At 34.5% G+C, this 13,568-nt stretch overlaps 1 protein-coding gene across 3 annotated transcripts in view; it reads left to right on the top strand.

Annotated features, from left to right (window-relative positions):
* Positions 1–13,568, top strand: part of TFPI (tissue factor pathway inhibitor) — a 105,718-nt gene that overhangs the window by 32,594 nt on the left and 59,556 nt on the right. Inside the window, exon 1 of one of the 3 annotated variants that reach the window (XR_006713032.1) lies at positions 2,712–2,986. The exons of 1 other annotated variant lie outside the window; for it this stretch is intronic. The gene's annotated coding sequence lies outside the window, so the exon portion shown is untranslated. Of the gene's footprint in view, positions 1–2,711; positions 2,987–13,568 lie in introns of those variants that run through there. One more of the 3 variants, XM_045480455.1, reaches the window with a different exon arrangement.

Here is a 13,568-nt window from a genome sequence, read left to right as displayed (position 1 = left end):
TCTATCTCTTACTTAGGGTCATTATTTTTTAAAAAACAACAGACACAGGAAAAGCTTTGAAAATGGAGAAGTTATCGGGGCCCCTGGGTGGCTTAGTCGGTTAAGCGTCTGACTTCGGCTCAGGTCATAATCTTGGGGTTTGTGGGTTCGAGCCCTGTGGGGCTCTGTGCAGACAGCTCAGAGCCTGGAGCCTGCCTCAAGTTCTGTTTCCTCTTCTCTCTGCCCTTCCCTCACTCATGCTCTGTCTCTCTCTCTCTCTCAAAAATAAATAAACATTTTAAAAAGTTAAAAAAAAAAAGAAAAAGGAGAAGTTGTCTTTTATTAAGGGACATTTACGTTTATACAAGAAATCCCCATCAGTACAGGCATCTCCCTCTCTGTATCAGGAAGAAGAGAATAACTAAATCTTTAGAAATTTATCAGTGGAGAAGGCAAAGACTTAAATTTGCATAGCAACCTAATCCTTGTTTGCTGTGCTTTTCCTGATAGTCTCCCATAACTGGCTCACTCACCCCCAACATCATCTTTTGTCTTTAGAGATGTTTAAGATGGTAGCTTGGGCCACTTCAAGAAGTCATTCTGTTTTCCTGGGTATATACTATGTATACAGAAAGTATATATGTTACTAAACTTCTGTTTGTTTTTCCCTGTAAATCTTTTATTATAGGGTGGTCTCACCCAAGAACCTAGAAGGGTAGAGGGAAAATTATTTTTTCTCTCCTACACCATTGTCTAGAGGAAAGAATTTTATTTGTCCTTCAAGGTCCTTCTAGCTGGAATAAGAATTAAATTGACATGAGATAAACAGGAGAAAATAAAATTTAATTTTGTACATATGGGAAATCCAAACAGACATGGAAATTCCAAAGACAGGCAAAATGAGGTATATGTGTCACTCTGAACTAAGGAGGGGTTAGGGGTCTGATACTTCAAACGGAAAGCATGCAATTCACTGGAAGATAAAAAAGAGTAAATATTCGGTAAACAAACATTTGCAGGGCTATCAAAAACAATAGGACCTAGAGACTTTGATCAAACAGGTCTTGCTAGGTTCTTCTCTACCATGCCTAGTTCATATCATAATGTAGTTATCTCTATTGATAGTTCTATTTCCGAAGCAGATCCTCTGTCTAAATCCTTTTAGGCTGTCCTGGGGAAGGTAAACAGTCTTTTCTGAATCTGCTGAGTTTTGAGTGCTTTTAAATAAAAAATAATCTTCATGCCAAATTGAGCCATCTTGGGGTGGCCTGTCCTGGGCACCTCATAAGCTAGTTGTGAGAATTAAATGAGGTTATTTATGTGCTAGACCCCTAATAATTATTCAATAAATATTAAAAATACAGAAGAAGAAAAGTTACCCTCACACAAAGATGAAAGGAATGAAACAAACAAAAAAAGAAACGCCAAAGGCACAAAGACAATCTAAAAAGAGAAAAACAGGAATCTGATGGATTTTTTGATCAAATGACTGAAACCTTAATGGAATAGCAGATTCTGAAATCATAGGAAATCTTTAGTGATCTTAGTCTGATATGATCATAATTCCATTATGAAAACACTAAAGGTTAGTGGAAGAGAGCCAAAGCATAAGAGACTCTTAAAAACTGAGAACAAGGGGCGCCTGGGTGGCGCAGTCGGTTAAGCGTCCGACTTCAGCCAGGTCACGATCTTGCGGTCCGTGAGTTCGAGCCCCGCGTCGGGCTCTGGGCTGATGGCTCAGAGCCTGGAGCCTGTTTCCGATTCTGTGTCTCCCTCTCTCTCTGCCCCTCCCCCGTTCATGCTCTGTCTCTCTCTGTCCCAAGAATAAATAAACATTGAAAAAAAAAATTAAAAAAAAAAAAAAAAAACTGAGAACAAACTGACGGTTGATGGGGGGTGGGAAGGAAGGGAGGGTGGGTGATGGGTATTGAGGAGGACACCTTTTGGGATGAGCACTGGGTGTTGTATGGAAACCAATTTGACAATAAACTTCATATATTGAAAAAAAAAAAAAGAAAACACTAAAGGTTAACCTCATGACAGCAACTTACAGCAGAACAATTGGACATATTTAAGAATTTACAAATTATGTGAAATAATATCATTATCATCATAATATAAACAATAGTAATAAACACAAAAATTTACATTTATTGAAGGTGCGTGTCTTAAGTGCTTTATATATGTTTATACGTATACATATATGTATTAATCCATTTACTACATATATCAAACTTAAAAACCTTTATTATTATTATGTTAGGGAAAAAGAAATGGATGCTCAGAGAGTTTAAATAATTGACCAAAGTTGCAAAACTAGCAAAGAGCTGAGGTTCAGGGTTCACAGCCCATCATTCTGCAATAGATAATTCTCTATTCCTAGGAAACTTCAGAAGCCCTCAGATTGTTTTCTTAAGTATACCGATAATGTGGATAAAATAATTTGAAGAAAAAACAAACTGGAAAAAGAGGTTATTTTATTAAGTAACAATGTAATAGTAAATATATATTGTAAAAATATATAGCTCTGAGGGGAAAAGTGTTTTTTCTTTTTTTAACTGATTATAAAAAGAATCCTGGAAAGTGAAAGATATAGTTCTTCAAGAACAGTAATTCTGAATTCTGTTTCCTTCATTTTGTCCATAATAGAAAAGCCTTTCAAAGTGTTTGGCGAAATTAGCCTAAATACTATTGGAGTGACCTAAACAGGAAGCCTGGCTATTCCCAACTGCCTGTGATCTCTGAAACCAGCTCTGGGGCTCCCTCTTTGCTCCAATAGACAGGAGCGACTTTGGGCTACATAATCATCAAATTCTTACCTCGCCCTTCACTGCTAGTAGGATCAGATTACATTTCTTTCACTATTCTCCACTCCCCAGTTTCTTGATCTGTTTAAAAGAAGTAGAAAAGATAAGTCTTCTCTTCAGTGCCTGGAAGGGAAAACAAAATAACCTCAACTCCGCTTTGAAAAAAATCTTTCCAAGAACTTTCTTCAGAGATTTGACTCGTGAGTACTTGGCAATATACTTTCTAGCCCATGAGAAATAATCTTTACTTATTTTTTCTTGGGAGAAAAACAGGGTACTGAGAGGTAAAGGCTGGTAGGGGAGGACTATTGTCTGTAACCCTATAAAGAAAATTGACTCTTCTCTGTAAACAAAGTAAACTCATATTTCAGTGCAAAATTAAGTTCTCAGCACTTTGCATTTAGTTCTAATGCAAATATATATGCAGTATATATTTATGCTTGAAGACCTTGAACATTTTTGTAAGAAGTTGGTGAGATGTAGTCTTTTTTGTAATTCTTAGCTTGTGGTAGCAATTTGTTACTAATTGCATGTTTAATTGGAATTTTCTGAAGATTTGGTTTACTTTTAAATAGTATATATTAACATATAAAGAAATATGATTGAGAGACTCCCTGGCAGCCTTATGTTTAAAGAACCTTCTTCCATTACCTTTAATTGTTGGTAGTTAAAATGAAGCATAAACATTAGAATTCTTGTAAACTAAATTAAATATTTTATGCCTGTATTAACTAATCTCTCTAAGGAAATACTTTACAAGCCTTCGAAGAATAAAACTCACATTCTAAGATACTTAAATAAGAATATATATCATTTCACTATTTGTAGTACAATGATGTTAATTAAAGCAATAGATCACATACCTACATGATGTACTATCATGTTCATGTTGGTTATGAAACATTAAAATTTGCTTCTGGTAGCCAATAAAAGCACATAAGTACACAACTACCGAACTATAATGAGACAAAGTTATTTAACTATGGAAAAAGCTCATTTGTGTAAGTAATACCAAAAAATGAAGGCCAAACAGTGCCATGTAGGAAAAAAAGAAAAGATAAGCAACAGCCACAGTGTGACTCAGTGCTCTGGAAATTAGTCACAAAATGACTTTGTAAATTGTGTGATAAACACAGAGGGCAGAACCCAAGCAGGAAATCTACAGCCCAGAGAGTCATATTTTATGTATAAAGGCATAGTATTTACATCAGAAGGGAAACATGTCAATTTTGAGATACTGCAAAGTTTTTAAACCTAAGAAAATCCTTTCCTAAAACAGTTTTAGATTGTTTTTAATTCATCATTCTAGTGCATGATTATTTCAAGACATTTTATCTGTATCTCCTCTAATCTTTAAACTAAAAAATGAATACTGTCTTTGAAAATGTATTGGAGTATGCAATTTAATTCAGAGCCTATGGGTTAATAAAATTATATAAGATATTCATAGGGATCAAAGGGGTTAAATATTAATGTAAATACAGATAATTAACATTATAGATGTAAAAGCAAAACTTTAAAATACTTGGAGAAGGGCACCTGGGTGGCTTAATCTGTTAAGCATCCAGACTTTGGCTCAAGTCATGATCTTGCAGTTCACAGGTTCTAGCTCTGCATTGGGCTCTGTGCTGACAGCTCAGAGCCTGGAGCCTGCTTCGGATTCTGTGTCTCCCTCTCTGCCCCTCCCCCGCTCGTGCTCGCGCGCGCGCTCTCTCTCTCTCTCTCTCCAAAATTAAATAAAAACATTAAAAATTTTTTTTTAATTAAAAAATTAAAGAATGTTGTTGGAGAACTTTAATGACATACATATTACTGTTTGGTTCCTCTTTCCATTAGGTTTGCTGAATGGCACAAGTTTTGTTTTGTTTTTGTTTTTTTAAAGGTATGGTCTGATAACTTTAAGTATTTGTTTTACATTCAATAGACTAGATCAAAATGTGGCTCCTGTTCAAATGGATTATGCCATCAGTTGGTGCTTGCTGGTCTGATTGTAACTCTAGGCTTCACTTGCTTGTTGGTCATACAACTATTCTGACTAGAATCTTCTATTATAAACATTTTTGCTAAATTTAAAAATAAAATAATCTATGAAGTGGGAAATTGTGTTATTAAACTATACTTTTTATAATATTAATGTACTCTTCTCTTGAGAATTAATTTCCTGACCATTATTTTATCTATATTATTCAAATTCAAAAGATAATTGGACAAGATGAGTAACTACTGGAAGAAAAGGCCAAGTTCAAAAGGCTTTACTTATTCTCAGAATACCTAGCAACTGACCAAATAGTAAATGCTATATATTCTCTAGAAATGGTTGGTTTAAATTCAGTGTCACAAACTTTTAAGACACATTTCAACTCAGATCACTACCTAATTAGCAGGAAAAAAAAGTGCAAATTAAAAATCTTTGCAAAATAAAAGAATAAAGGGCAGGAGAAACAATATGAAAAGGGAAGGGAAGTACTTAGAATAGGATTTTTAAAAAATACCTTATTTATTAGTATACATAAGTTGAATGATAATATTGGTTAAAATAAGTTAATTATATCAGCAATTTATTTTTGCTATGTAGACATGATTTAAGAACTGTACTATAATTCACCTATTTCAGTAAAGCCTGACTCTAGCACCCTCCCGTTTTTGTTTTCCATCTACAACATTTAACTTGGGAAATTAATTTACAGATTTGTCTTTTTAAAAACAAAAATGTTCTTTTGTTGTTGTTGTTAAAGTCTATTTACTTATTTTGAGAGAAATAGAGAGAGTGGGAGAGCGTCAGAGAGAGAGGGGGAGAGAGAAAGAGAGAGAGAGAGAAAGAGAAAGAGAGAGAGAGAGAACTCCAAGCAGTCTCCCCACTGTCAGCACAGAGCCTGATACGGGGCTCAAAGTCACAAACCGTGGGATTGGGACCTGAGCGCAAATCAAGAGTCAGACAGTTAACCCACTGAGCCATCCAAGAGCCCCTAAAAACAAAAAATATTCTTAAATGTATTATACCTTTTATAGAAATACACCAAAGCTATAATTTTTTGTTTGTGCCTTGGATATATCTGAATTCAAGAAATTGAGTGACTATTAAAGTCCTTGTTTCTGAATATTAAATTTCATCAAAATGAAGAAATGTTGCAAGTTATTCCAGAAAGTTCTTTCTCTAGTAGGTCTCTGAAATCCTCCATGACTGGTTTCTTGGTGTGATGTATCATCGCCAGGAGCCCAGTCTTCCCACTACTCTTTTTTCCTTGTCTTCACTTCTTCCCCAAGTGGCAGGTGTCATGTAGAACCAAAGCTTAGGATTCAACTACCAAAAGGCCAAGGATGACCTAGTCATTGCCACATTTCTTCTTTCCAGAACCAATAACAAAAAGCACTGGATCCATGTCAAATTTGCTATGTTCATCTCTCTTCAGGACTTCCTTTGGGATCCTATGTTCTCTCTTAGTTGGAACAAACACATTTTAAATTTATTTTAAAAACAAAAGAGTAAAAGGACACCGTGATCCCTAGTAGAAGTGCCAGTGATGCAGTATTTCTATTCCAATTGTTCCGTCTGGTGGACCACAGTTCCCTGAGGTGACATGGACTTACTGCAAGGAATTCCCTAATCAAAATGTAATAATAGCATAGTAGCATTCTCTGTAGACTGAATAAATATGATATGTTGTTGATTAGACTATTTCAACATCAGAAATGTGAAAGTATCAATCAATATGGCACTAATAAAATGTAGTGTTTTTATTACCAAGCATAATTTACCACTGGCATCCTTCAACTGTACCACACCCTCAGTGCCGCCACCACTCTGCTGCCAACCTCAGTTTATCTCTCCTCTTCATGATTCATATCAATGTCTATCCTCGCCTCAAATCCCATAATATCCCATCTCTAAGCATCACCTCGTTCTTCACTTTACAAGACTTAAAAATGGAGTAAACTTTAGTAATGGGATGAGCCTTCAGAATAATAGTGTTTGTTGTAAACTTTTGATATTTTAAAAATTCATTTAGGAAACTTCAACTTATCTTACAAAATGAATCAAAATGATTATATTAAAATATCATATGCCTACTCTTGCTCTTTTTTGTGCCAACTATTTTCAAATATGCATGAATGTAAAATGAATGAATTTCTGATTCATACTACAAGAATGGACCTTGAGGGGCGCCTGGGTGGCGCAGTCGGTTAAGCGTCCGACTTCAGCCAGGTCACGATCTCGCGGTCCGTGAGTTCGAGCCCCGCGTCGGGCTCTGGGCTGATGGCTCGGAGCCTGGAACCTGTTTCGGATTCTGTGTCTCCCTCTCTCTCTGCCCCTCCCCCGTTCATGCTCTGTCTCTCTCTGTCCCCAAAATAAATAAAAACGTTGAAAAAAAAAATTTAAAAAAAAAAAGAATGGACCTTGAAAGCATGCTAAAGTGAAATAAACCAGACACAGAAGAACATATAGTATATAGTTCCATGTGTATATCCAGAATAGACAAATTCATAGAGCCAGGGAGTAGATTAGAGTTTACCAGCATCTAGAGGAAGGGATAAATGGTGAGTTACTGATTAACGCATACAGAGTTTCTGTTTGGAGTGATGAGAAATTTCAGCAGTTGATAGCAGAAATGATTGTACAACACTGTGAATGTAATTAATGCTACTGAGTTGTACACTTAAAAATGGTTAAAATAGCAGGGGAACCTGCGTGGCTCAGTCAGTTAAGCCTCCAACTCTTAATTTCACCTCAGGTCAGGATCTCATGGTTCATGAGCTTGAGCATGTCGGGCTCTGTGTTGACAGCATAGAACCTGCTTGAGATTCTCTCCCTCCCTCTCTCTCTCTGTCCCTCCCCAGTTGTTCACTCTCTCTCTCTCTCTCTCTCTCTCTCAAAATTAGATGTTAAAAAAATGGTTAAAATAGCAAATTTCATGGTATATCTACTTTACCACAATAAAAAATAAAAACAGAAAACTATTAAAAAGAATTCAGTGTATGGAAACCAATTTGACAATAAATTTCATATTAAAAAAAAAGAATTCAGTGTGAAGAATTCTAGATTCATGATAATATACCTTTTATATTTTCTCAATAGAATAAAAGTACAAATATTATAATATTGGATACCTAAATTTTAAAAACTGAAAACAGGGTCTTCCTGTTTTGTTTCCTGATGCAAACTGGAACCTATTTTTACCTGATATTGCTATCCTGGAGGCTAATGTTTTTTATTCATATTGTCGTTTTTGGTTTTGGTATCAGGGTAATTCAGGCCTTACAGATTGAATTGGCAAGTACTCCTTACTTTCTGTTAAATTTTCTGGAGTAGTTAATGTAAAATTTGTATTATGTCTTCTTTAAATGTTTGGTGGCATTCATCAGTGAAACCATCTGGGACTGAATTTTCTTTGTGGAAAGGTTTGTAGTTACAAAATTCAATAAAAAATAATTATAAGCTATTTAGATTATTCATTTCTTCTTGAGTGAACTTTGGTAGTTTGTCTTTCAAGAAATTGGTCCAATTATCTAAGTTGTCAAATTTATACGCATACGACTATTTCCTTATACTAGAATCTGTAATAATGTGAAACCTTCATTTCTTGATATTAGTGGTTTGTACATTCTCTATTCTTTTATCAGTCTATATTAAGATCTTTTCATTTTTCACTTGTTTGTTCATAAATAAAATGGACTTTTAGGCAATATATAATTTGGTCTTGATGCTTTACTCAATCAGGAAATATTTGCCTTTAAATTAGAGTGCTTAGAGCATTTATATTTGATGTGATCATTCATAGGTTTGAATTCATGTCTCTCATTTAGCTGTTGTTCTATTGGTCCTGTCTATTTTTGTTTTCTTTTTTACTTACTTGGGGTCTTTTGAATTCAGTATTATGTATGATAATATTTTCTTGCCTTTGTTGGTTTATTTGCTATCATTCGTTGTTATTTTAGTGGTTGTTTGGGGGCTGAGAGTATACATCTTTGACTCATCCCATTCTACTTTCAAGAGATGTTAAGCCATTTCTCTAATAGTACAAGAAACCTCAAACAGTGTACTTCTACTTTTCCTTCCCTGGCCTTTGTGCTATTGTTGCCATATACTTTGTTTCCTTACATGTTATAAATTTATTCTGGTTTCAATTAGTCATCTTTTTAAAATAAACTTTTTACTTAAATACATTTAGATTTACAGAAAATTTATGAAGCTAAAAAGACTAGCCATATGCTCCAACCTCATTTTATTAACATCTTATATGAGTAGGATACATTTGTCAAATTGATGAGCTAATTATCTTTTAAAGAGATTTAAATGTTAAAAAAAATCTTTTACATTTGCCCATGTAGTTACATGCTCTGGCATCTTCATTCCTTTGTATAGATCCACATTTCCATCTGATGCCATTTGCCTTCTTAGGCACATTCCTTTCTTTCCAGGACTCCAACTACATGTATATTAATTAAGATGCTTGAAATACCTCAATGCTCAATTATTTATACCAGTTGAGGCAAACATAATCCCAAATGATAAATGCTGTAGATGAAATTTATATTTAGCATTAGAATTTGGTCTTATAATCAGGTGAAAGTGGGTACATTATTCAGATTTCTATATATCTTATTGGAGTTCTGTGGTTTTAATCTCTTTTAGCATAGTTGTTCAGTCCATGAGGATAGGAAACAGGTACACAACAAAGAAATTATTGTGCATCCACATCCTGATGTTAATGTGCTTTCTCAAAAAATTGTGAGATAAGCAATTTATCTTAGAAACACCTAAACCTTTTTTTTTAGTGCCCATAATTTTATTCCTATTTTAGTCTTCCCAGGATTAACCTTTTTGTGTATGCTTTGTATGTTTTCTCTTAAGGAATTGCTGATGAATGTATCAACTAAAGAAAGATGTTTAATCCAGGAGAACTTAAATTAGCCACAATTCACATGGCAAGAGATTTCTTTTTTTTAATTTTTTCTATATATGGTCAGTTCATTTAAAGCCATTTTAAGTTTGCATGCATTAATTAAAGCCCTTTAAAAAGTAAAAAGTCCTTGAAATACCATTGTTTGCCATTTCATTATTATATCAACATTACTCTCCCCACTACCACTTATCTGCATTCCATATTATCATCTCCATATTCAGAAACCAGAGACATACAAGTGACGGTCTCTCCTTGTAGTAGGTACTGGACGCCTCAATTAAACAGTGAGTGGGCATCCATAGATGCCCAGAAATGTGCATAAAAATGTCTGTGCATGTGTGTATTTGTATTTTAGAAAGGAGTCTAATTTCCCTCAGATCTCAGTAGCTTATAGCTCACCATAAAGGACATACCTGAGATGTGATTAAATATCTAAAGAAAACAGAATATAGAGTTAGGATCAAAAAGAGTATCAAGTAATAATATGTCCTAGAGAAGGCTAGATAAAGAGGTTATCTTTGTAAAGTTTTTTTTGAAGATTTTTATTTTTAAATAATCTCTACACCCAACGTGGAGTTTGAACTCACAACCCTGATATCAAGAGTCTCATGCTCTACCAACTGAGACAGCCAGGAGCTCCTCTTTATAAAGTTTTTCGCGTGAGATAAGCCATAAAGTTATCCAATGAAAAAGAAATCTTTGAGAAAAGATCTTTTTGAAAAGCCAAGGGAGAGATTAAATCATTTGTAGATATCTTTCAGTTCTATCATTATACTTGAACAAGCAGATTCAATTTTTAATATCTTCAAAGCTGAGTATTAACTCAATATGCTTTTTATATATTAGGTCCTTTGCATGATACAAAAAGTATGCAATGCCATACAGTTTAATAATGTATAAATTAATTTAATTATTAATATTTAAAGTAGCTTACAAAAAAATCAAAACTCTGTTCTCTATTCTCAGAAAATTACAATCAAAGGAATTAAGTAGGGCATTTAACAAGAAGAGGTTATCGGATTCCTGATTATATGAGTATGTATTAGACTGAATTTGGATGGGAGAAAAAGAAATGACAATTTGGACAAACTAACTGGTTTTTATAAAAATGTAAAATAATGAGCATTCATTGAGGAGGAACCAAGAAAAACAGAGAACTATTTATTGGATCCTATGAGTAAAAAAAGAAGTGGCACCAACTGCCTTTCATTCTCTGGGCCTACAGTTCTCATTCTCTTATGGGTTTGACATTTTATAGTCTAAATTGAAGTAGCTGAAGATCAACATGCTAATGGTTCCTGGAAGTCCATGACTCAGCTCCCTGGGGTTTCCCTGTTCCTTTACAGTGGTGATTCAGAGAAGTTGAACTCAGGATGTCATCCAAACATATGGGTACAGTCACGAACAGCTGCAGTTTCAATCTGGAACTAAGCTCAGACACCTCCAGATAGTTTTCATTAGAGCACAAGCATAAATTCCAGGATTTTTCCATATGAGGACTTATTTCACCAGCAATTACTCTCACTGAGTGAGAAAACTGATCATTATTGGTTCACCATGTTTACTGTACTTCAGGATAAAATCTTTAGCTCATAGGGGCTCCTGGGTGGCTCAGTCTGTTAAGCATCCTACTCTTGATTTTGGTTCAGGTCATGATCTCACGGTTTGGTCCATGAGATGGAGCCCTGCATTGGGCTGGGTGTTGACAGTACAGATCCTGCTTCATCGGGTTCTCTGTCTTCCTCTCTCTCTGCCCTTCCCCTGATTGTGAGCACTCTTTCTCTCAACATAAATAAATAGAGATTAAACAAAACTTTTAGCTAATATTTGGAACCATAATACTTTTCCAGTCAGAAAGAAAGTTATCTGCTTCCTCCTCGTCAAGGATCCTTCTAGCTGGACTAAGAATCAAATTGATGTGAGACAGATTAATGGAGAAAATAAAATTTAATATCGTATGTATGGGTATTCCATATAGACATGGAAATTCCAAAGACAGTCAGGCAAAATGAGGTATATATGTCATCCTGAACTAGGGAGTCTGAGACTTCAGAGGAAAGGAATGCACTTCACAGAGCAATAAGAAAAACAGATGTTTGGTAATTAGATGCTTGCCTTGCCATACAAATCTTGAGGTCACTCAACATAAAATTCATCTCTGCTAGTAACCCTTATTCTGGGAAAGAAAAGAAAAATTTCTCTCTTTTTTAAATTTTTTTTACATTTATTTTTGAGAGACAGAGCACAAGTGGGGGATGGGCAGAGAGAGAAGGAGACACAGAATCCGAAGCAGGCTCCAGGCTCTAAGCTGTCAGCACAGAGCCCACTGTGGGACTTGAACTCACAAACCGCAAGATCATGACCTGAGGTGAAGTTGGACGCTCAACCGACTGAACCACCAGGTTATCCCAAAATTTCTCTTGAGCTCGTAAGGTGTTGACTGCCTTCAGCTCAGAATAATCATTATGCCAAAGTGGCCCATCCTGAGGCAGTCTGCTTGGGGCCCCCCCACACCATACATGGGCTTACATTTTGCTGTCCTTTTCTCATATAAACTAAGATAAGCAGAAGCAGAAAATTGAGAAGTTTCTAATATATTTGTCTAAGCAGAGACAAAATCTGTGATGACGGGAGACTCTGAGGGGAAATTAGAAAACTTGACCAGACTTTAGTTATTGATTCTTGAAATAAAAAAAAGGTAATATCAACCTGAATTGCATTAGCTATGAATCAAAGTTTTAATTTGAACCCTATTAGGAGGGTCTCAACCATTTTTCTGTGTCTTTCCAAAGTACATATACCCTCTGATCATAGATGTTACATTCAATGTGAGCTAATAGATTCATTAGAATTAATACAGTATTTGTATAACCAAAAGATAATAGATGTTAGATATGTTGATAGATAAATAGATAGATAGTTATATAGAGAAGCAATGGTCCTGCAATACCATTTTCCTATCTTGCTCTATAATGGGTACCTAGAAAAGCAAATATAAAAAGTAGGAAAAATAGAAGCAACTGTAGATCTTCCAATATTGTTCTCTTTTTAAATATGGATGTTGATAATAATAGAAAAAAAAACACAGTTAATATATTCAGTTCTTTCTCCTCACAGCTGTATTTATTGTATTCATTTGTATCTTTTCTATTTCCTTCTATTTGAAGCTATTGGCTTCAGTAGTTAAGCAGAACTGAATTCTCAGAAACCTCCATTTTGGTTTGATATAGAATATCAACTTTTGTCTCCCTCCTCCTGCTAAAGAAAAGACATGAATACAGTATGTTGTGAAACGCTTTGCTTTTAAATAAACTTAGTATGGGAAGCAGAGTTACTCTGATAAGGAAAGATAAACTCAAAGAAATGAATGACATCTACTTCTGAACAGCAAAAAAAAAAAAAAAAAAAAAAAAAAAAAAAGTCTTACATTTTAACTGTAGAATCTAGACAATATAATTCCACGCATATTGTTCTAAAAGACTTTTGGTAATCATGGGTAAATATATAACAAACAATCTTTGGCATTATTTCCTCTATTAAGAGTTTCTACATGATTTCTCTTTGTTCATTATATTTTTAGTATTTGAAGATTTATATCATATTTTCTTCAGACTTGACTTACAGATTTTTAGAAATATTTATACATATTTACATTTTCCCGACTCATAACTTCTAATTATCTCTTTATTCTCCTCTCTCCCTGCCCATCACTTCTCAATTTTCCTTCTCAATTTCCCAGGTCTCTGTTCTCTCTTAACTAGCAATAAGAATTAGTATTTCTTAGTATTATTTAAAGGGAGATTATTTTTCCTCTTTAAATATATAAACATAGAAAATTTTTTTTAAGATTTTAAATTGTTTTAATTGATGAGTTTCTTCT

The sequence above is a fragment of the Leopardus geoffroyi genome, chromosome C1 (genome assembly GCF_018350155.1).
Source record: "Leopardus geoffroyi isolate Oge1 chromosome C1, O.geoffroyi_Oge1_pat1.0, whole genome shotgun sequence".
NCBI classification, from domain to species: Eukaryota; Metazoa; Chordata; class Mammalia; order Carnivora; family Felidae; genus Leopardus; species Leopardus geoffroyi.
This window is presented reverse-complemented; position numbering and strand designations above follow the sequence as displayed.